Genomic DNA, 22,055 nt, shown 5'->3' on the forward strand with positions numbered 1-22,055 from the left:
TATTGTGTATATATGCCACATTTTCTTTACCCATTCATATGTTGATAGATACTTAGGTTGATTCCATTATCGTGGCTGTTATGAATAGTGTTACAGTAAACACTGATGTGCAACTATCTCTTCAATATACGTTCCTTTCTTTTGGACATTTGCCCAGTAGTGGATTACCAGATCCTATGGTAGATGTACTTTCAGTTTTTTGAGGAACCTCCATACCGTTTTCCATACTGGAGGTACTAATTTACATTCCCACCAACAGCATACTAGAGTTCCCCTTTCTGCTTCCTACAATTAGAAGGCGTAAGTGCTAGTGTGCAATAGCACAGTATGGTAACTATAGTTAGCAATAATTTATTGTATTTTTCAAAATAGCTAGAAGAGGATTTGAAATGTTTCTAACACAAATGATAAATATTTGAGGTGATGGATATTCTGATTATCCTGATTTGATCATTACACATTGTGTGCATGTATCACGATATCATATGTACCCCATAAATATGTACAGTTATTATGTATTAGTGAAAAAGGATATACCACTCTTCTGTTTTGCTAATTGAATTTTTTTTTTGTTTTCATAGGTGTATGTGGAATTTGATGATCTTGAATGGGATAAACGAGAGTGGGTTAAAGTTTATGAAGATTTTTCAACTTTCTTGGTGGAATACCACTTAATCTGGGCCAAAAGGAATGACCCTAGCCAGACTCAGGGATCAAAGAGCAAACAGATTCAGTGGCCTGCATTGGTAAGATCTATTCCTGTTTCATTAAGCATTTTCATTTGTTCGTTAAAAATGAAAAGCAACAACAACAAAACAAAAGCCAGGTTTGGTGACTGTAAAATTAGCACTTTGAGAGGCTGAGGCAGGACAATTGCTTGAAGCCAGAAGTTGGAGATCAGCTTAGGCAAAAAAGCGAGACCCCATTTCTACCAAAAAAAAAAAAAATTAGCCGGATGTGGTGGCACATACCTGTGGTCCCAGCTACTTGGGAGGCTGAGGTGGGAGGATCACGTGAGCCCAAGAATCCGAGTCTATGTGAGTTACTGTCACGCTGCTGCACTCCAGCTTGGATGACAGAGTGAGACTCCATGTCTTATAAAAGAAAGAATAAATGAAAATTTAAGACCAATAATTGAATAAAACTTTAGATTCATCTTACTGATTTATAAATTAATATTTTTGAAGAGTCTGTGACGAATCTGGCAGAGATTTTAAAACACTGCCTTCGTTTTGTTAAAACAACTTTAGTTGTCTCTTTGTTAGTATTCTGTCAGCATATGTAGTTCACAAATAAGTTTATTCTATCAAATTAAAATATAAATTGGATTAAAGGGACCTGAGAGATAGCTGACTGTATGCCATGTGGAACAACTTTGCTGAATGAAACTTTGTCAAGTGGAAGATAGAACATACTTTGTATTAAAACATTTAATAACGAGTAATTCTTCTTGGTTTGTTAATGAGTAAATCATTGTGGGTGATAGATGTTTAATGTGTAATTATTAGGTAATGGATTAAATTACTTCTTATCAGGAAATGTTTCATTTAAGAAAATATGTTTTCAGCAAATTCGCTGGTACTTTGAAGAGTTTTATTTAAGAAAAGAAACAGCAGGTAAACAAGGTCATTAAATTGTATTAGAAAAAGAGCTACATTTGTTTAACCATTGTTATCTCTGTTTTCTGGCAGAACATCTAGCATGTAACAAATGTGCAATATTTGTAAAGTTTTCTTCTTATGTTACTATCAAAGAAATACTTTAAAAGCTGCTGAAACATTATTGCAGGTATTTGATATAACTAATGAGTTTGGGTAGTTCCTTTCAAATTTTTAAACATACGAATTAACTACTTATAAGGATAGCTTCTACTTGCTAATAATTTTAATGCATATAAATTTTCTGTTTTAGTTAATCCTGATGCTTTTCTATATAGAATAGAAATTTAATAGATCTGTTTGATTATTCCTTTGTAAGAAGTCAGTGGAGATATAGGATTAAAAAGACAGGATAGGAAGGGAGGGAGTAGAGGGAATGGAATCAGTGGCATTTTTAAAAACAAAATATGATATTGAAAGATGAAAATAATATCTGTCTGTGACCTGTAGTTTCGATAGGAAACTTTGCATAGCAAACTAAAGAAGATGATTTTATCCATAGTAGGTTTTTAAAAATAATTAATGAGTATGTTGACTTGTTCATATAAAAAGTTTAAACCATTACTGGCATGATCTTAATTTTATAGACCTTAACCCAAAAACTGGATAAAATTTGTGAGTAATTATGAATAATTAGGCATATAGGTGAATTTTATATGAGAATTCTCAAAAGCAGGAAGCAGTAGTATCACTAATATGAAAAACTACACATCGGTATCAGAGTTAAAAAATTAATAAAGCTTTAGAAAATCTTTGCCTTTTCTTAAAAGCAGTTAAGATTGAGGTGAATTTCTGTTGATTCATAAAATACTGTTTTTAGAGAGAATTGCTATTGGAAAATACTGTTTAATGATAATTTTGTCATAATTTTACAAAGTTGTTTCTGTTGAAAACCTCTTAGCCTTGAAATTAGGCCTACTTAAACAATCACCAACCTTTTCTTTTTAACTTTATCATATACAAAAAAAAAAAAAAAAGGGATGAAAAATTTGAAAAACACTGTGGTATAAAAGTAATATATATTTTTAGTTCTAAGAGATAACTTGTATATATTATATATATATAATTTTTGATATATTTTCTTATGAAACATATTGCTCTGGTTCCTTTTTTTCCCCCATACTATTTATTTTATTTTATTTAGACAGGGTCTCACTTTTTCACACAGGCTGGGGTGCAGTGGTGTGATCACAGCTCACTGCAGCCTTGAACTCCTGGGTTCAAAAAAAAAGTCCTCTCACCAGTAGCTAGGACTACAGATGTGTGCCACTATGCCTAGCTAAATTTTTTTTTTTTTTTTTTTTTTTTTTTTTGAGATGGAACCTTGCTCTGTCGCTCAGGCTGGAGTGCAGTGGCGCGATCTTGGCTCACTGCAACCTCCAGCTCCCGGGTTCAAGCAATTCTCCTGCCTCAGCCTCTCGAGTAGCTGGGACTACAGGTGCCTGCCATCATGACTGGCTAACTTTTGTATTTTTAGTAGAGATGGGGTTTCATCATATTGGTCAGGCTGGTCTGGAACTTCTGACCTTGTGATCTACCTGCCTCAGCCTCTGAAAGTGCTGGGATTACAGGCATGAGCCACCACGCCCAGCCTTCTGCTGAATTTTTTAATAAAAAATTTTAATTGTGGTAAAATAGACTTAACATAAAACTTGCCATTTTAACTGTTTTTGAGTACACAGTTCATTGGTAGTAAGTACATTCGTGTTGTGTGTTACCACTGTTGTCATCCAAACACAGAACTTTTTCCATCTTGCAAAACTGAAACTGTACTCATTAAAGAGCAGTTCCTTATTCCCCGATCTTGCTAGCAACCACCATTCTACTTTCGGTCTTTGAGTATCTCATATGAATGTAATTATACAGTATTTATCCTTTTGTAACTGGCTCATTTCACTGACAGTGTCTTCAGGGTTCATGCATATTATACCGTGTGTCAGAATTTTCTTCCTTTTTATTGCAAAGTAACATTCCATTCTGTTTATACACCATGTTCTTTTCATCCATTTGCCTGTTAATGGACAGTTGTGTCGCTTCCACCTTTTGGCTATAGGGAATAATACTGGTATGAACATGGCTGTATAAATATCTGTCCAAGCCTCTGTGTTCAACTATTTGGGTATATACCCAGAAGAAGAATTGCTGTATCAGATGGTAATTGCACTTTTAATTTTTTGAGGCACTTTCATACTGTTTTCCAAGTGACTGCACCATTTTTCATTTCTACCAGCATTGTATAAGGGTTCATTTCTTTACATCCTCACCAACATTTACTTTCATTTTTTTTTTTTTTGGTATTTACTTTCTCAGTAGGTGTGAAATGGCATCTCATTGTGATTTTGTTTTATATTTCTCTAATGCTTAATGTGATGTTGAGCATCTTTTCATGTGCTAACTGGCCATTTGTATGTCTTTTGAGAAATATCTATTCATAAAGTTCTTTGCCTGTTTTTGAATTGGATCATTTGTTTTTTTTGTTGTTGTTGAGTTTTAGGATTTCTCTATGTATTCTTGATATTAGTCCCTTTTTAGATACATGATTTGGTAACATTTTCTCTCATTTTACAGGTTGCCTTTTTAGTGTGTTAGCAGTGGCCCTTGCTGCACAAAACTTTTAAGTTTTGATGAAGCCCAACTTGTCTGTTTCCATTTGTTGCTTATGCCTTTGTTGTTATATTCAAAAAATATTGCCAAATCCATGTCATGAAGCTTTTCCCCTTATGTTTTCTTCTAAAAGTTGTATGGTTTTAGATCACAAATTTGGGTGAATTAATTGATTTTGAGTTTGGAATATCATGTAAGGGTCCAACTTTTTTTTACATGTAGATGTGTCCACTTTTTCCAGCACCTTTAGTTGGAAAGACTGCCTTTGCCCCAGTGAATGGTCTTGCCTTATAGAAAATATTTTGACTGTATATGCAAGGGTTTGTTTCTGGGCTTTCTATTCCATTCCATTGGTCTGTAGGTTTGTTCTTATGCTGATACCAGCTCACTGTTTTGATTACTGTTGATTTGTAGTACATTGTGAAATCAGGAAATGTTTTTCCATCAACTTTCTTCTTTTTCAGGATAGTTTTGGTTATTCAGGGTCCCTTGAGATTCCCTATGAACTTCGGGAGAGATTTTTCTTTTTCTCCGAAAAAGGTCACTTGTATTTTGATAGGGATTGAATTGAATCTGTAGATGGATTTCAGTGTTAGACATCTTAATATTAAGGGCTGGGTGCTGTGGCTTACACATGTAGTCCCAGCTCTTTGGGAGGCTAAGGCAAGAGGATTGCTTGAGGCCAGGAGCTCAAGACCAGGCTGAACAATGCAGCAAGATACCTTCTCTGCAAAAAAAAAATAATAATAAAATAAGCTGAGTGTGATGGCCCACGCCTATAGTGGCAGCTACTTGAGAGGCTAAGACTGAAGGATCGCATGAGCCCAGGAGTTCATGGCTACAGTGAGCCATGATTGTGTCATTGCACTCAAGCCTGGGTGACAGAGTGAGACTCTGTCTCTAAAACTACACACAAACACACACACACACACGCACATATAAATATTAAGTCTTCTGGTCTTTGAACAGGGGTGTCTTTTTACTTGTTTATGTTTTATTTAATTTTGTTCAGTTATGTTTTATAGTTTTGTTTATTTCATCTCCTAGGTAATTTATTCTTTTTTGATGCTCTTGCAAATGGAATTATATGTTAATTTCATTTTCAAAGTATTCATTATTGTTATATAGAAACTAGCCGGACGTGAGCCTGTAGTCCTAGCTACTTGGGGAGCTGAGGTGGGAGGATCGCTTGAGCCCAGAAATTCAAGGTTGCAGTGAGCTGTGATTGCACCAGTGCATTCCAGCCTGGGTGACAAACCAAGACCTTGCCTCAAAAAAAACAACAACAACAACAACAGCAACAAAAAACGGTTTTTATGTGTTGATTTCATATCCTGTTGCTTAGGTAATATCCTTGTCAATGGTGAAAGACTGAAAGCTTTTCCTCTAAGATCAAGAATAAGACAAGGAATCCCTCTTTTACCATGTCCATTCAACATAGTATTTGAAGTTATAGTCCAGAAATTAGACCAGAAAAAGACAAAAAGCATTTAAATTGGAAAGAAAGAAGTAAAATTATGCCCGTTCACAGATGATATAATCTTATACTTAGAAAACCATAAAGACTTCACAACAAAGCCTATTAGAACTAATAAATGAATTTGGCAAATTAGTAGAGTACAAAATATCTGCTTTCTTTTAAACATAGTTTTAGCTAAGACTGCATTAAAATTGTAGATCCTGCTTTTTTCCTTAACATCTGTCCTCTACATTTCTCCTTTATGAGTAGTAATTTAAGATCATTTTTAATGGCTGCATAATATTTAATCTTACAACGACCCATTTCCTTAATGTTTGGCATTATAGTTTCCAGTTGTAGGGAGCATTATAAGTAACTGGGATAAATACCATTGTAAGCCTTTCTCTGCATATCTGATGTTTTAAAATTTATATTCATAGTAGTAGAATTAATAATCATAGGGTATGAACTTGAAAGCTACAAAAATCTGTCTCCTGACACTCTTCACAAATTGTCTAAAGGTTGTACTGACTGCCATTGTCCTCAGTCAGTGTTGGGGTGTTTTTATCTCACTCATCACACCCTTGTAAGCATTATTTATTTATTTTTCAGTTTATCTTGTTTTGAAACACAAATGTTTGGCCAAAACAGGAGGAGTTTTACATCCTAAGGGGATGCAGCATTGAATGTTACTCTTTCTCTGCTAATTGGATATTTAAAAATATTTTGTTATTTCAATTTGCATTCCTTTAATAGGGTGAATTTTTTTTCATGTTTATGAGCAATTTGTATTTTTAGTGAATTGTTATTCTTTAGTACTTATTAGGGTTTTGTGTTTTTTATATTTGTTATGAGCTTTCTTTATATTATTACAGATATTACAACCTTTTTGTCATACTTGTTTCGTATTTTGCTTAGCCAGTTGCTTGATAGCAAGTCTTTTTGAATTGTATGTTTATTTTTAAAGTCTATACAATGGAATATTGTCATTAATTCCAGTAGTCAGGTTATGTGTGCTTGCCTTCCTTCCTTTTTTCTTTTGTTTTAGAAGATTGTAAAAATTAATAAAATAAACAAGTGGGAATGCTTGTTTGTAATAATTAAGAAAACAGTCAATTTAAGTTTCGTAAACATTTTGCAAACATTTATATACAGTAGATACGACTGAGATTTTATTGTTCCCTTTTTTGTTCATTAAAATTAGGCTTCTTTAAGGATGTCTATAAACAGCAATTATGAAGTTCAGCATTTTAAAATTCTTACAGCATAATGAAATACTGTATCTACAGATTTGAGAAATTTGAGGGATCTGTATATGAGATGGCAATAGAATGAAACATAGTAGAAACTAATACTTTGTCTTTAATTTTCTATAAATTTAATGTTTCTATTTCTGTGCACATGATACTTGGTTTATGTTCTTTTGTATTTAAACATGTTTGTATTTATTATCTTCTTTCTAGTTGTTTCACTCCTCGTGTGGTACTTGTTTAATATTACATATCGGTTACGTTATCTTGTCTACCTCTTATACCTAGAAATTAGTGGAAACTGGCAGTGTACCTGCTGGTTCTTGAGATCATGACAAGACAAAAACAAATCCTGTTGTCTCATTAACATATTTTAAAGTCTGTTTTTAAAAATTTAACATAATTGCATCTTCAACAAAATATGGATAGTGTAATACCCAGGCTACTTCTCTGGAATTGTCTGGTTCATTTTTCTTTCTAGGATATCAGTAGCAAAACATTTATGGGAGCACCACATGCAAGATGCTGAAGTGGTGTCTTTTTTTGCTTGGTCCTGTATAATCATAGTACCACTTGAGGCCATTCTAATGCTGTAGACTGAGGTAACTTGCATCTTCATGTAAGTTACTTAATAGATTGTTAAATTTTATTTACTTTTTAATAAAGTAAAATACTTATGAAAGCACATTTATCGGCACCAGGGAAAGAAAGTGTTGGCATTCATAATTGAAATCAACGAATCACCTACCTAACTGGGTTAGGGCCCTGGCTCCATCTCCTTTAGGAAAACCTTCTGTGGGGAGTGGGGCTTCGACCCTAACCCAGGTGGGCTGTAACACTGCTGTATTTTCTAAGGGGCAGAGTTTTCTACTACTATTCTGCTGGCCCAGCCTTCCAGATCACCCCAACCAGTGCTCCTATATAACCATCCTGTGCTCCTGTAGAACTTTGTTTTGTACCTCTGTTTTAACAATTAGCACATTCTGCTTTGTATTATACCTATTTGTTTGCATGTCTGTCTTCCCTTAATAGATTGTAAGTTCTTTGAGGACAGGAGTCATGTCTTAGTCATCTATGTATGGTTCCTTGGAGTCTAGCATAGTGCTTTACCCATCTCAGAAAGTAAGTAAATTCTTATTTTAAAGTGATGAATGTGCTGCAACCCAGCTAGTGCAAAAGAACCCTACTGGGAGTTATCACAAGTTTTCTGGCTATTAACATATGATAATACCAAAGGACAGGAAAGCAGAATCACCCAATTGTGGTAAAACTGTGAGTTACCAATTTTAAACATGTCAATATATAATAAAAAACAAATACTAAAAACCTTATAATGTCCATTCTCATCAGATACAAATTTGATTCCTGAAATCGCCAAGTAGAAAAATGTAAAATTACCTGAAATGTGTTATTTTAAAGATGTTAAATGAAACAGACATCTTCACAATTGACTTAAATATTCAAATCTTTGATAATTTACCTGAATTTCTGAATTGAGCTTTAGGAAACTCAGACTACTTTTTCTCAATGTTGCTTTTTCCTTCATAGATAGGTAATTCTGGTTCAACTGGGAATTGTGATCACATCATAAACATGTAAACTCTTAGCAATTTATTTATTTTAAATTTTTCTCTTAGTGAGAGTGCTTTTTAGTTACTATCCGTTCCAAGAGAAACCCCCTCAAAGGAGAGTAAAATTCACTGCTCTTTGGGACAAGATTACCTTTATATCCAACAGTTATATTGCCACAGTTGGTTTAGATTATGGCCTCAAGCAAATTTTACTAAAATGTGAAAATATGCCACCTTCCAAGTCAGAAATAAACTTTGGAGTATGTTCATTTAAAGAGTTTTTACATATTTATAATTGAATTTCCACAATTAGAATTAACAGTTGCATGTCTTTTTATACTTTGTTAAATAATGAAATGGAAGTAATGACAGTGTAACTTCAGGATTATTATTTCCCTACAAGGTAAAGCACTTTAAGAGATCAAATTATACTTAATAAAATATTAAGCTTTTTAAACGATAAACTCTAATACTGGCATGTATTGCAATGGACGAGTTCACACACTCATGTCTTGTGGATTATAAAATGACATTATTCTTTTGGAAAGTATTATGTTATAAGAACCATAAGAAGTTCATACTCTTTGATTCATTAATTCTAGTCTTAGGAAACTATGCTTGAAAAACAGTTTTTAAAATGTGTATTCAGTTTAGCTAATGTTTGTCGCATACCTCATATGAATTAGACACTGTAGTGGGAGCTACAGATTAAAAAAATTAAAGGCTTATGTTATTAGAAGAAAGATGTTTATTGCAGTCTTATTAAAGAAGAAAGGTAAAATGGAATAACCTTGATGTTCAGCAATTTGTGAATGCTGTTAAATTAATATTTTGGCATATTATGCAGCTTTAAAAGTGATAATTGTACATACTTTAGGAAAATGTAGAGAAATTTTAAAAAAATTAATTACATTGACAATAGAAATATGTATTTAAAAAGTGTTGTAGACTGGGGACAGTGGCTTATGCCTATAATCCTAGCACTTTGGGAGGTTGAGGCGGGAGGATTGCTTGAGTCCAGGAGTTCCAAGACCAGTCAGGGCAACATAGCGATACCCTCATCCCTACCAAAAAAAAATTAGCCTAGTGTAGTGGCGGAAACCTTGTAGTCTCAGCTACTCAGGAGGTTGAGGGGTGGGAGGGTTGCTTGACTCCAGGAGTACAAGGCTATGGTGAGCTATGATTATGTCACTGCACTCCAGCCTGGGCAACAGAGCAAGACCCTGTCTCAGCGGAAAATATATATATTGTAAAGTAATGAAAATCATTATTTTACAATGGCGGAATTTTGCCTGACCAAAATTGTCTTTTCCCTAAAAAACAAGTATTATTTCCTAGCAAATTGGAAATTTCATATAATGGTGTTATTCAGTGTTTTATATTTTGGAGGTAGTCTTCTTCAAATTAGTTATTTTAGTAATACGTTTCTGTTAAAATATACTTTGATAGGTATTATTTGTGTTTTGATATTGCAGCATTAAAAAAAAATCTGTCCTTAATATACAAAGAATTAACATTTAATAATGAAAATGACAGCTTAAACCATAACAAAATAAAATATAATGAAGATTATTTAAGGCTTGTTTTAAGCCTGTCTGAATTACTTGTTTACTTGTAGATTTGCTTGGTTTTATGTGACCTTAAATATTATAGACTCAGAGAATGTTAGAATTGGGGGAAAAAATTAGCAGTTATCAAAGAAGGTGGCATAATATGTTAAGGACATAGACTTTGTAGCATATTTCTCGGTTCAAATCCTGATTCTTCCATTTATTGTTAATGTCTGGGTGAAATTAAGTTATTTATACTCTGTATGTCTCACTGTGTTCATAATAGTGGTATCTACCACACAGAGTAGTGAAGATTAAGCAAGACAGTATATAAATAAAACCTCAGTATAGTACTGCAGTGAGTTTAGATAGGTGTACACTTTGAGAGAAACCTCTGTAAGAACACCCTCACTTCTGTCACTGGTTTCAAGTTTGAGGCATTCCCAAAACCATCCTCAGGGTTGATAAATCACTGGAAGATTGATATAACTCACTGAGAGCTGTTACAATCATGCCTACAATTTATTGCAGAGAAACTATACAATTAAAATCAGCCAGGGGAAGAGATGTTTAGGGTACAGAGTCCAGGCTCTTCTCCATGTGCAGTCACGTCCAGCATTATCTCTTTATGTCCATAGTATATGTGAGTTTTGTCAGTGAAGAAACTCATCTGAGTCTTTGCTTTTCCGGTTTTATTGGGGCTCAAAATCACATACTCACTGCATGGTGTAGCTTTGGCCTTTGGGAGGTCAGACTAATAACTTTAGTTCTTCCTCTGGAGATCAGAATTGATACTGAAATACCCAAAGCCTCCATTGTAGATCACATTGTTAAACTGTCCAGTGGCCAAAGCCTCCAGTCGAACAAAAACACTCGTATCAAGCAAGTACTCCTATGAAGCAAGACATTCAGCAGTCCTGGAGATCATCTCTCAGTGGCTGAGGTGGAAGGCCAGACATCTTTGTCTTCTTTGGTGTATAGGCTATGCCCTAGCCTTTGGCCTACACTCTTAAAGCAAAGCGAATATATTTGAACGTCTACATTTAGTTTTTATATGACAGACATTGCAATAGTAACCCTTTGAATATGCCTAATATTGGGAGGAGCCAGTTTTGAATAGGTATACATTTAAATAAACAGTCTAATTTATAAAGCCATTATGTACATCATTTTCTTGTACTAATTTAATTACTCATTTCCCCCCGGATTTACAACTATTTTTGTATCTTATGAAAAATTTGTGCAGGACTATTAGCATAGAAGTTAGTTGATGGGCTGAGCACAGTGGCTTACGCCTGTAATTCCAGCACTTTGGGAGGCTGAAGTAGGGGGATCACTTGAAGTCAGGAGTTCGAGACCAGCTTGGCCAACATGGTGAAACCCCATCTCCACTAAAAATACAAAAATTAGCCAGGTGTGGTGATGCACATCCATAATACCAGCTACTTGGGAGGCTGAGGCAGGAGAATTGCTTGAACCTGGAAGGCAGAGGTTGCAGTGAGCCGAGATTGCACCGTTGCACTCCTGGGCAACATAGTGAGACACTGTCTCACAAAAAAAGAGAGAGAGAGAGAAGAGGAGAAGAGAAAGAGAGAGAGAGAAAGAAAAAGGGAAGAAAAGGAAGGAAAGAAAGAGAAAGAAATAAATTAGTTGATGGTTAGCTAATTCTTCGTTAGGCTATTCATTTTCCATCATTATTACATCTTGAGGAGGCTTTAACTAAATTTCCTGATACCATTAGATGATCAATATCAGTATTATAAGATTTATTTTTATAAGGGGCTGAGAGTGATGGTTCATGCCTGTAATCCCAGCACTTTGGGAGGCATGGGTGGGCAGATCACCTGAGGTCAGGAGTTAGAGACCAGCGTGGCCAACATGGCTAAACCTTGTCTCTACTGTAGTCCCAGCTACTCGGGAGGCTGAGACAAGAAAATCGCTTGAACCTGGGAGGTGGAGGTTGCAGTGAGCCGAGATCACGTCATTGCACTCCAGCCTGGGCAGCTGAGCAAGACTCTTGTCTCAAAACTAAAAACCAAAAAAAAAAAAGATTTATTTACATAAGGTAAATGAATCTTACCAACATTGTCACTTGTTACTCCATAGTGTGTTATGTCACAGTGTGATGCTGTTTTATTACAGAACAAATCAGTAAGAATTGCAGAGGAATTTGCTATGCCTCCTCAACAGAATTGACCCTTACCTAGATACTGGATATTTTCATGGATAGGTGTAGTTACAGTGGGCCCTTACTGGGTTATTTCTGAATTCCAAGTCATTTAAGAACAAAGCTACTTACCTTGTCTCAGTTTCCCTATGTGCTGTTATATAGTAGGGTCTCCATGTTTGTGAATATGATGTATTTCTTTGGTAGCATTTTCCTGCACAGAGCATTCCAGTTTAATTATGGAACTCTTTTGGGTACTGCTTTCCCATGAGAATGTTTCTCCAACATTTCCTGGGGCAGTATATACATTTCCAGGTTTTCAGATTCAGGGAAGCAGTGTCAGTTAGTGCCCAATAGTAAACTAATTGTCCCTCAAATTGAAATTTTTGGGTCCAGAATCCTGGTGGCTTTCCTATAAGCTCCAGTCTGTGCTCCACACAGGACTGTTGTACAAAGAATTTGCCCAGCTTCTATTCCGTACTATTTGAAATTAACTTGGGTGGGCTCAGGCATTTTCACTAGTTTTCAGTTAGCATGTCCTATAAATATTGCCTGATAGGAAGATTTAGATATATTCTGTTTAAGTAGGGGAAACATTCCCCAGTCAAACATAATAAATATCTCCATAACGCATTCAGGTAAAGGAGACACACTGCTGTACATAAAGTATGTTCAGACATCCTGATTTTAATCCGAAGTTTTACCTTAATCCATAAACTCTTGTGTTCTTATGTCTTTCCAGTATAACTGTAGCTCCTCTTAGGACTTCACCAACAGATTTGTAAGTTCTGTGCATGGGTCTCTTGTGGAAACATCTCTACCCTTAACTGTTTTATCCATTTAAAAGCATTTGACTCTGGGTCCCCGGCTAGGGACTAGCAAGGAATCCAGGCCTTCTCTTCAGGCCTTGACTTAATTAGATTGTGGAAGCATTGGCTTAGGCAAGGTGAAGTTAGGTTTTTCTTAATCATTTTTACCTTCCAGTTTTTAAAGTTTCCTCAAACTAGGGTGAATTACTGGGTGCAGTAGCTCATGCCTGTAATCTCAGCACTTTGGGAGGCTGCAGCGGGCAGATCATCTGAGGTCAGGAGTTTGAGACCAGCCTGACCAACACAGAGAAACCCCATCTCTACTAAACATACAAAATTAGCCAGGCGTGGTGGTACGAGCCTGTAATCCCAGCTACTCAGGAGGTTGAGGCAGGAGAATTGCTTGAACCTGGAAGGTGGAGGTTGTGGTGAACTGAGATTGTGCCATTGCACTCTGGCCTGGGCAACAAGAATGAAACTCTGTCTCAAAGAAAGCAAAAACAAAAACTAGGGTGAATAAAGCAGATTTGTTTAGAGCTCTTTAATGGAGGGAGACCAACAGGGGCTCCTGTTGGTCCACTCAACCTCTGAGAGTGCTGCAGTGTGACCTTTGTTTTGGCTTCAATATTTTATTCATCCCATTTCTTAATAACTGTTTAAAGATTTACACCCAGCTGGGATTAGTCTTTTGAATCTTCCTCTTTCTTTTTCTCCATTGTCTTATGAATCTTTATTGCCTGTTCTTTTGGCAAGACTTTTTACCTCTGGCAGTGGGTCTGTGATTACTGGCTGTAACTGGATCTGGCCAAAAACCAGGTTTGGCCCAGCATTAGGATTTGCCTTTCTATTTCGCTATTCCAGGTAACAATAATCAAGGGATTGTATAGTAACCTTATTTATTGTTTATGTAACTACTATTATTATTATTATTATTATTATTATTATTATTATTTTGAGATGGAGTCTCGCTCTGTCGCCCAGGCTGGAGTGCAGTGGCTGGATCTCCTGCCTCAGCCTCCGGAGTAGCTGGGACTACAGGTGCCTGCCACCTCGCCTGGCTAGTTTTTTGTATTTTTTAGTAGAGACGGGGTTTCACTGTGTTAGCTAGGATGGTCTCAATCTCCTGACCTCGTGATCCGCCTGTCTTGGCCTCCCAAAGTGCTGGAATTACAGGCTTGAGCCACCGCGCCCGGCCGTAACATTTTCTTATGTATCCAGTGAGCCAGGTCCCCAGGAGTTGAATCCATCATTTCTAAGTCCCACTGGTAACTTTTATTTCTACTAATTGATTGTAATACAGCTGTAGTTGGATCTATTATTTGTAAATTCCACTGGTATTATTTATCTCCAGTAAATGATTATAGCACAGCTATAGTTTTATGCCATGAGTGGCCTTGTAGCCACCCAGGAAACAAAGGTTTGTCATCCGTTATTCTTTCTCTTCATTCAGTGAGTCAGCTTCAGCAAGTTAATGTCATTCTCGTGCCCACTTGTGATGCTGTTGCTGCAAGCTTGAGCGATTCCAAAAACCAACCTCAGGTTTGATAATTTGCTAGAAGAACTCACAGAACGCATTGAAAATGTTATATTCATGGCTATGGTTTGTTATGTAGAAATGAAACACATTAAAATCAGCCAAGGGAAGAGAGACATAGGGTGCAGAATCCAGGAGGAGTCCAAACGTAGAGTTTCTGGTTGCCCTCTTTCTGTGGTATCATAGACAACGTTAGCTCATTTCAATCACAGTGTATGACAGTACTCACAGAATATTGTCAAACAGGGAATCTCAGCAAAGCCTTTGGTGTTCATTGTTTGTATTGGGGTTTGATCACATACCACCCACATGGCTGACCTTTAGTCTCCTCTGCTTTCAGAGTGTCAAACTATTACCTTTTAGTTATTCCTTTCTCTGGAGGTCACAGCTATTACTGTGTGGCCAAAAGCCATACTGTGTGCTGTTATATAGTAAAGTCTATGTGCTCATCAAAATGATAAATTGCTTTGGTAGCATTTTCCTGCACAGACCATTCCTGTTTCATTATGGAATTCTTCTGGATACTTCCCATTGTAAATCACATTTTTAAATAGTCAATGGCCAAAGCCCCCAGACAACAAAAACACTTCTATCAGCCAAGACATGCCAGAGGCCTAGTGATTGTTTCCCAGTAGCTGAGAGCAGAAGCCAGACCTCTTTCAATAGGTTGATCTTTCACTGTATTAAGACCGTATATAAAGGACTTTTATAAAAGCTTTGTAGTTATGGTATTATTGTCATCATCCAGTTTAATGCCCTCTTTTTTTCCAGTAAGAAAAAAGCTCTGGGATAATTATGTTAGTTGATTTGTTTACATTTTCATTTTAATTAGTAGCACAATTGAGAGTGAAAAATGTAACCCAAATAGTCTATCTTTAGCATAATACTTTTTTTTCTCCTCTAGTGGAGCTTATACCTTGCCAGTTATTGAATCTTGAACTCCTGACCTTGTGATCCACCTGCCTTGGCCTCCCAAAATGCTGGAATTACAGGCGTGAGCCACCGCTCCTGGCCTGAATTATTGAATCTTACTGAGAATAATCATGGAAAAACATTTGTATTTTTTGGTCAACCTAGTTTCAGGAAAAGTCTTGGAAGGAAAACAACCTAATTTTTATTTTAGTTTATTCCTGATCAGACAATTTAAGATTTGGAGATATAAATGAGAATAAACAAATTTTTGTGTTCAGAAGGTATAGGGAGTAAGGAGACAGATGTACAAGAGGAAAATGAAACATTCAGTTATAGAATAAAAGTTTATAACAATGGGACAAATGAAGAGGAAGTGCCTGGCTTGGCTAAGGAAAAGCTACACAGAAGAGGATGAGGCTGGCTATGATTTTAAATGCTGAATTGGCATTTTCCGATCAAAAACGGTTGGAAGGCATTTTATGAGAAAACAGGTCCTGGTTGGGAAATCCCAAGGTCTTGTGTCAAACTGGCATAGGTAGAATAATTGTGATGGAGTGGCAAAAGATGGAGTAGAAAAGAGTAATCAAATCATAACGGGTCTTGTGTTATAATAGGATTTTGGAAATATTCCCCCTGTAGGGAATGGAAAGCCATCGAACCAAAATTATCTGGATTAAATCATCAATTTTGTATTTTAAGTAGGTTGCTGTATCTGTAGTATGGTGGGATTTGAGAGAGGCTAGTACATTATCTTGTAATTTATCCCTTTGTTTGATGTAGGTAAGACTTGGATAAATTTGTGTGGTAAAACATGTGCTTGACCAGGTGTGGTGGCTCATGCCTATACTCCAGCACTTTGGGAGGCTGAGGCAGGCAATCACTTGAGTCTAAGAGTCTGAGACCAGCCTGAGCAACATGGTGAAACCCCATCTCTACCAAAAATAAGCCAGGTGTGGTGGTGCCCACCTGTAGTCCCAGCTCCTTAGAAGGCTGAGGTGGGAGGATTTCTTGAGCCCAGAAGTTTGAGGCTGCAGTGAACTGTGATCCAGCCTGGACAACAGGGTGAGAGCCTGTCTCAAAAAAACAAAAAATGTATGCTTATCTTTGCTTCCTCCAAAATTGCACCAAGGTAGAAACAACATAAAAAGGATGAACAAAGTAAGAGATAATGGTCACAAGATAGAAATACAGTTTTAGAATGTAGGGAGTGGATAAGAATTAGTGACCAGTTTAACAGTATTAAAGAAAAGAAGGCCAGGCTTCACGCCTATAATCCCACAGTATGTTTTTGTTTTTGTTTTGTTTTTACCCCTTGCCCACTTCAATCCCAGCACTTTGGGAGGCCAAGGTGGGAGAATCACTTGAGCCCAGAAGTTGAAGACCAGCCTGGGCAACATAGTAAGTCCTCATCTCTATATAAAAGTTAAAAATTAACCAGGCAGGCTGGGCACAGTGGCTCACACCTGTAATCCCGGCCCTTTGGGAGGCCAAGGTGGGCGGGTCACATAAGGTCAGGAGTTCAGGACCAGCCTGGCTAATGTGGTAAAAGCCTGTCTCTACTTTAAAATAAATAAATAAATAAATAAAAATAAAAATTAGCCAAGAATGGTAGCACGTGACTGTAATCCCAGCTACTCAGGAGGCTGAGGCAGGAGAATTGTTTGTACCCGGGAGGTGGAGGCCATAGTGAGCCGAGATTGTGCCACTGCACTACAGCCTGGGCAACAGAATGAGACTCTATCTCAAAAAAAAAAAAAAAAAAAGAAAAATTAGCCAGTCATGGTGGCATGTACCTATGGTCTCAGCTGCCCAGGAGGCTGGGACCAGAGCAGGAGTATCACTTGAGTCTGGGAAGTAGAGATTACATTAAGCCATGTTGGTGCCACTGCACTCCAGCATGAGTGACAGAGTGAGACCCTGTCTCATAAAAAGAAAAACCTGAAATCTAAATGTCATCAGAGGGGAGTGCTAGCAGATTTTTGAAAGCTTCAAAATCAAAGCCTCAGATGCTTTGCATGGTAGAACTGATGGTGGGAACTGATAATGCAGGAATTGATTGAAAAATTGTATTGGTCAGGCGTGGTGGCTCACACCTGTAATCCCAGCACTTTGGGAGGCCAAGGTGGGTGGATTCCCTGAACTCAGGAGTCTGCAGTCAGCCTGGGCAACATGGTAAAACCCCATCTCTACTAAAAACAAAAAATTAGCCGGGCGTGGCGGCATGCACCTGTAATCCCAGCTACTCAGGAGACTGAGGCAAGAGAATTACTTAACCCTGAAAGGCGGAGGTTGCAGCAAGCTGAGATCGCACCACTGCACTCCAGCCTGGGTGACAGAGCAAGACTCCATCAAAAAAAAAAAAGAAAAAAAGAAAATTGTATGAAGAGAAGTAGACTCCCAGTGCTTTCTTCACACTTCGCAAGCTAACCTCTCCACTACTTACAGTACATTCTCTCAAGAATATGAACAGTAGAGGTTCTGGCTTTAAGAACATTTGGCCCATCAGAATTTCTGGTAGAACAAGTGCATTAAATGAAAATCCTTCTTCTAAGTGGTTCTTTCAGCCCCATTTATTTCATGTCAGCCAGGTGCATAACCCCTGAAATGATTAAAGGATTGTTACCTCAGGGAAAGTGAAGGTCCCAGAGAAAAGAACAATAATAAATACGGGTAGTAAGTGCCCTACAGTAATACTCACCAAGCCACCCTCATTCACAAAGTGTTTTTCAATAGCTTTTTAGTGCCTCATGCTTAATTATGAATGCTTAGTCAGGGATCCTCAGTCTTCTAAGTACTGATCATGTTTTAGGAATTGTGTATGAATACAACACACTAGGCTGGGCATGGTGGCTCACGCCTGTAATTCCAGCATTTTGAGAGTCCAAGGCAGGCAGATTGTTTGAGCCCAGGAGTTTGAGACTAGCCCAAGTAACATAGTGAAACTACATCTCTACTAAAAAATACAAAAATTAGCCAGGTGTGGTGGTGCCCACCTGTAGTCCCAGCTACTTGGGAGGCTGAGGTGGGAGGATCACTTCAGCCTTGGAGGCCAAGGCTGCAGTGAGCTGTCATTGTGCCACTGCACTCCAGCCTGGTCAACAGAGTGAGACCCTATCTAAATAAATAAATAAATAAATAAATGTAACTAAACTATTTAAACTGTTGTGATTTACAACTAAGTTTTTGCCTATATGATGGCAAGAATTGTGCACTTAAATGTATTCAGTAGAGGCTGAATACCTGATACTATTAGCTGTTGAGTAGATAATGAATAAAAGACACTTTAGTTATGAATTAAAAGGAATTTCTTGATTTCATTGTTAAACTCCTTTCAAACTAGTGATTGGTTGATTGAATGATTTTTGAGATGCAGTCTCACTCTGTTGCCCATGGTGGAATGCAGTGTCATGATCTTGGCTCACTGCATCCTCTGCCTCCCAGGTTCGAGTGATCCTCCTGCCTCAGCACCCCTAGTAGCTGGGATTACAGGTATGTACCACTATGCCTGGCCAATTTTTGTATTTTTAGTAGCAATGGGGTTTTGCCATGTTGGCCAGGCTGGTCTTGAACTCCTGACCTCAGGTGATCCACCCGCCTCCGCCTCCCAAAGTGCTGGGATTACAGGTGTGAACCACTGCGCTCGCTCCAAACTAGTGATTTTAATGAAGCCAATATTTCTGAAGTTGCATGAAAAAAGGAAGTGAACCATTATTTTAAATATCGTCTTAAATTCTTTCCCAGAATTAAGTACATCTAAAAAGTAGATTTAAATTTTTTCTGCTCTATAATTTTGGACTTTGCTTTCCTTATTTCCTGAGTGTATCAAATTGAGGAGTAGGATATTCTTTTTTTTTTTTTTTTTTAATTTGAAGCAGTCTTACTTTGTTGCCCAGGCTGGAGTACAGTGGCACAGTCTCAGCTCACTGCAACCTCTGGAATAGGTTATTCTTACTGAGTCCTCAACTTAAGACATGCCGTAAATAAAGTTGAGAGGAAGCTGATTTTTAATTTTTAATTGCTTTCAATTGAATTGTCAAACCCGAACACTTCTGCTTTTTATCTGACGTTTCTTTCTTTTTAGTATTTGATGTATGTATGCCAAGTTCTAGATATACAAGTATCAAGTTTGTTTGTTTGTTTGTTTATGTACTTATTTATTTATTGAGATGGAGTCTTGCTCTTGTTGTCCAGACTGGGGTGCAATGGCGCAGTCTCAGCGCACTGCCACCTCTGCCTCCAGGGTTCAAATGATTCTCCTGCCTCAGCCTGGCAAGTAGCTGGGATTATGGGCACACACCACCACATCTGGCTAACTTTTGTGTTTTTAGTAGAGATGGTGTTTCGCCATGTTGGCCAGGCTAGTCTCGAGCTCCTGACCCTCAGGTGATCTACCCGGCTTGGCCTCCCAAAGTGCTGGGATTACAGGCGTGAGATACTGCACCTGGCCTAGTTACTTATTTCTTAAGACATTAAAATAACTCACTTAAGTTTAAAATTAGAAAATTTAGTTATTCAAAAATAAATTAAAAATTATAGTTGTAAGCCACCAGCCAAAGTTAATATTTGAAACAGTTCATTTTTAATGATGAAGGTCATGGAAAAGAATTGAAAATGTTTAATAGAAACTATACTTTTTAGGCCAGGCGTGGTGGCTCACACGTGTAATCCCAGCTACTTGGGAGGCTGAGGCAGGAGAACCACTTGATCCCTGGAGGCAGAGGTTGATGTGAGCCAAGATCGCACCATTGCACTCCAGCCTGGGTGACATAGTGAGACTCTTGTCTCAAAAATAAAATTAAAAAAAGACTATACTTTTAAAATCAGGTTTAAATATATTTGAAACATGTAACTTTTGTGGTGAATATATATTTATCTTTATTAGCAATAATTTTTTTATAATATAAGCATGCCATCATTATCCAAAAACTATCTCCCTGCCTATCTGGTAAGAATTCTAATTAGTAACTTCTGATCATTTTGGTATGAACAAAAATGTTTATGTTGGATTTTCATTAAATTAAACATACCTATGTCAAATATCCTTTTAGGAAATTACCACATGACTGCAAGTTTAGTCTTACCAAGATTGCAAGCCAAGTTTTAAAATTAAGGTGCTGGAAATAAGAAGACTTATAAGGTTGGATTAAAACATATCCACAGAGTAGATTAGGTATATAATACCTGCTTAATATATGTTTAAACAAAGTATATTTTAAGATTTCATTTCTTTTATTTGGAGACAGGGTCTCACTCTGTCACCCAGACTGAAATGCAGTGGCATGATTATAGCTCCTTATTACCTCAAGCTCCTTGGCTCAAGTGATGCTCCTACCTCAGCCTGCCAAGTAGATGTGACTTAGCCAGCTACTTGGGAGGCTGAGGTGGGAGGATCATTCTTCTAAGAATGCACCACCACCACGCCCGGCAAATCTTTTTTTTTAATTTTTCTTAAGAGATGGAGGGTCTTGCTATGTTTCCCAAACTGGTCTTCAACTCTTGGCCTCTATTGATTCTCCTGCCTCAGCCTCTCAAGTAGCTGGGATTACAGACACAAGCCATTCTGCTCCCTATTTTAAGATTTCTCTGTGGTATTCCTTATTGTTTTCTGTCAGCTATCTATAGAAAAGATTAAGTTCTTCCATACTTTTTTCTTTAAGGAACAAAAAATATTTTTAAATGCTATACTGACTGATAGGAAAATATTTAGATTCAGTCTTATTAATTCTCTTGAATCTAAAAGTACTGGATTACCATATGGAAATAATACCAAGCCATCCTTACAAAAGAGTTTTAAATTCCAAACTGTGAAAGCAGTTATAACAACTTTCAGTATTTTCTTCAGTAACTATATTTTGATTAGCATTTCTGTGACATTAGTAACTCTGATAAAATTATTTCATGAAACAGGAGGAAACGACTAACTCAATAGCTAGAAAAGATACATTTCAACTAGATTAAAACAAAGTTAAAACTTGTACTGAGACCTATCATGGATAATGAAAAGTCTTTTTTTTTTTAAGAAAAAAATGAAATCAAAGAGCAGTATTCAATAAAATTCAATTCAGTTTATTATGTAATAAAAAGTTAGAAATTGGATAGTCATATTCAGGTAAATTGGTCACATTATATGGAATACAAAAAGAAACATGGGAAATGAAACTAGTTCTACAAAAATGTTTTGTCATTATAAAAATATTAGATCACATTGTTAAAAATTAACTTTTGAAGAAACTGCTGTGTTTTAAGAAAATGAAAGTAAGTAGGATAAATCCTCTGCAAAACATCCAGAACAAATGTGTGAACATAATATGTGGTTATTACCATGATAAATGGCACAACAGCTTAGAAAAATGTTAAATAGTTGTGAATGTAGAAATGGTGATAGCCATGAATATGGCCCAGGCCAGTTATACCAATGGCTAGGTAATAGTAGGAAATTATAATAGTAATCTTTAAGATGATACTAAAACAAAATGTTACTTTCTGAAAATTAACATTACTAGGATTATAAAAACTCCAATTTAAATGGGAATTCAGGCTC

At 36.8% G+C, this 22,055-nt stretch overlaps 1 protein-coding gene across 3 annotated transcripts in view; it reads left to right on the forward strand.

Moving 5' to 3' along the window:
- JMJD1C (jumonji domain containing 1C) overlaps nucleotides 1-22,055 on the forward strand; it is a 364,249-nt gene that overhangs the window by 140,624 nt on the left and 201,570 nt on the right. For 2 of the 3 annotated variants that reach the window (XM_007963314.3, XM_073019110.1), the window contains exon 2: nucleotides 582-746. The gene's annotated coding sequence lies outside the window, so the exon portion shown is untranslated. Of the gene's footprint in view, nucleotides 1-579; nucleotides 747-22,055 lie in introns of those variants that run through there. The other variant, XM_038010370.2, reaches the window with a different exon arrangement.

This window comes from Chlorocebus sabaeus, chromosome 9, assembly GCF_047675955.1.
Source record: "Chlorocebus sabaeus isolate Y175 chromosome 9, mChlSab1.0.hap1, whole genome shotgun sequence".
NCBI lineage: Eukaryota > Metazoa > Chordata > Mammalia > Primates > Cercopithecidae > Chlorocebus > Chlorocebus sabaeus.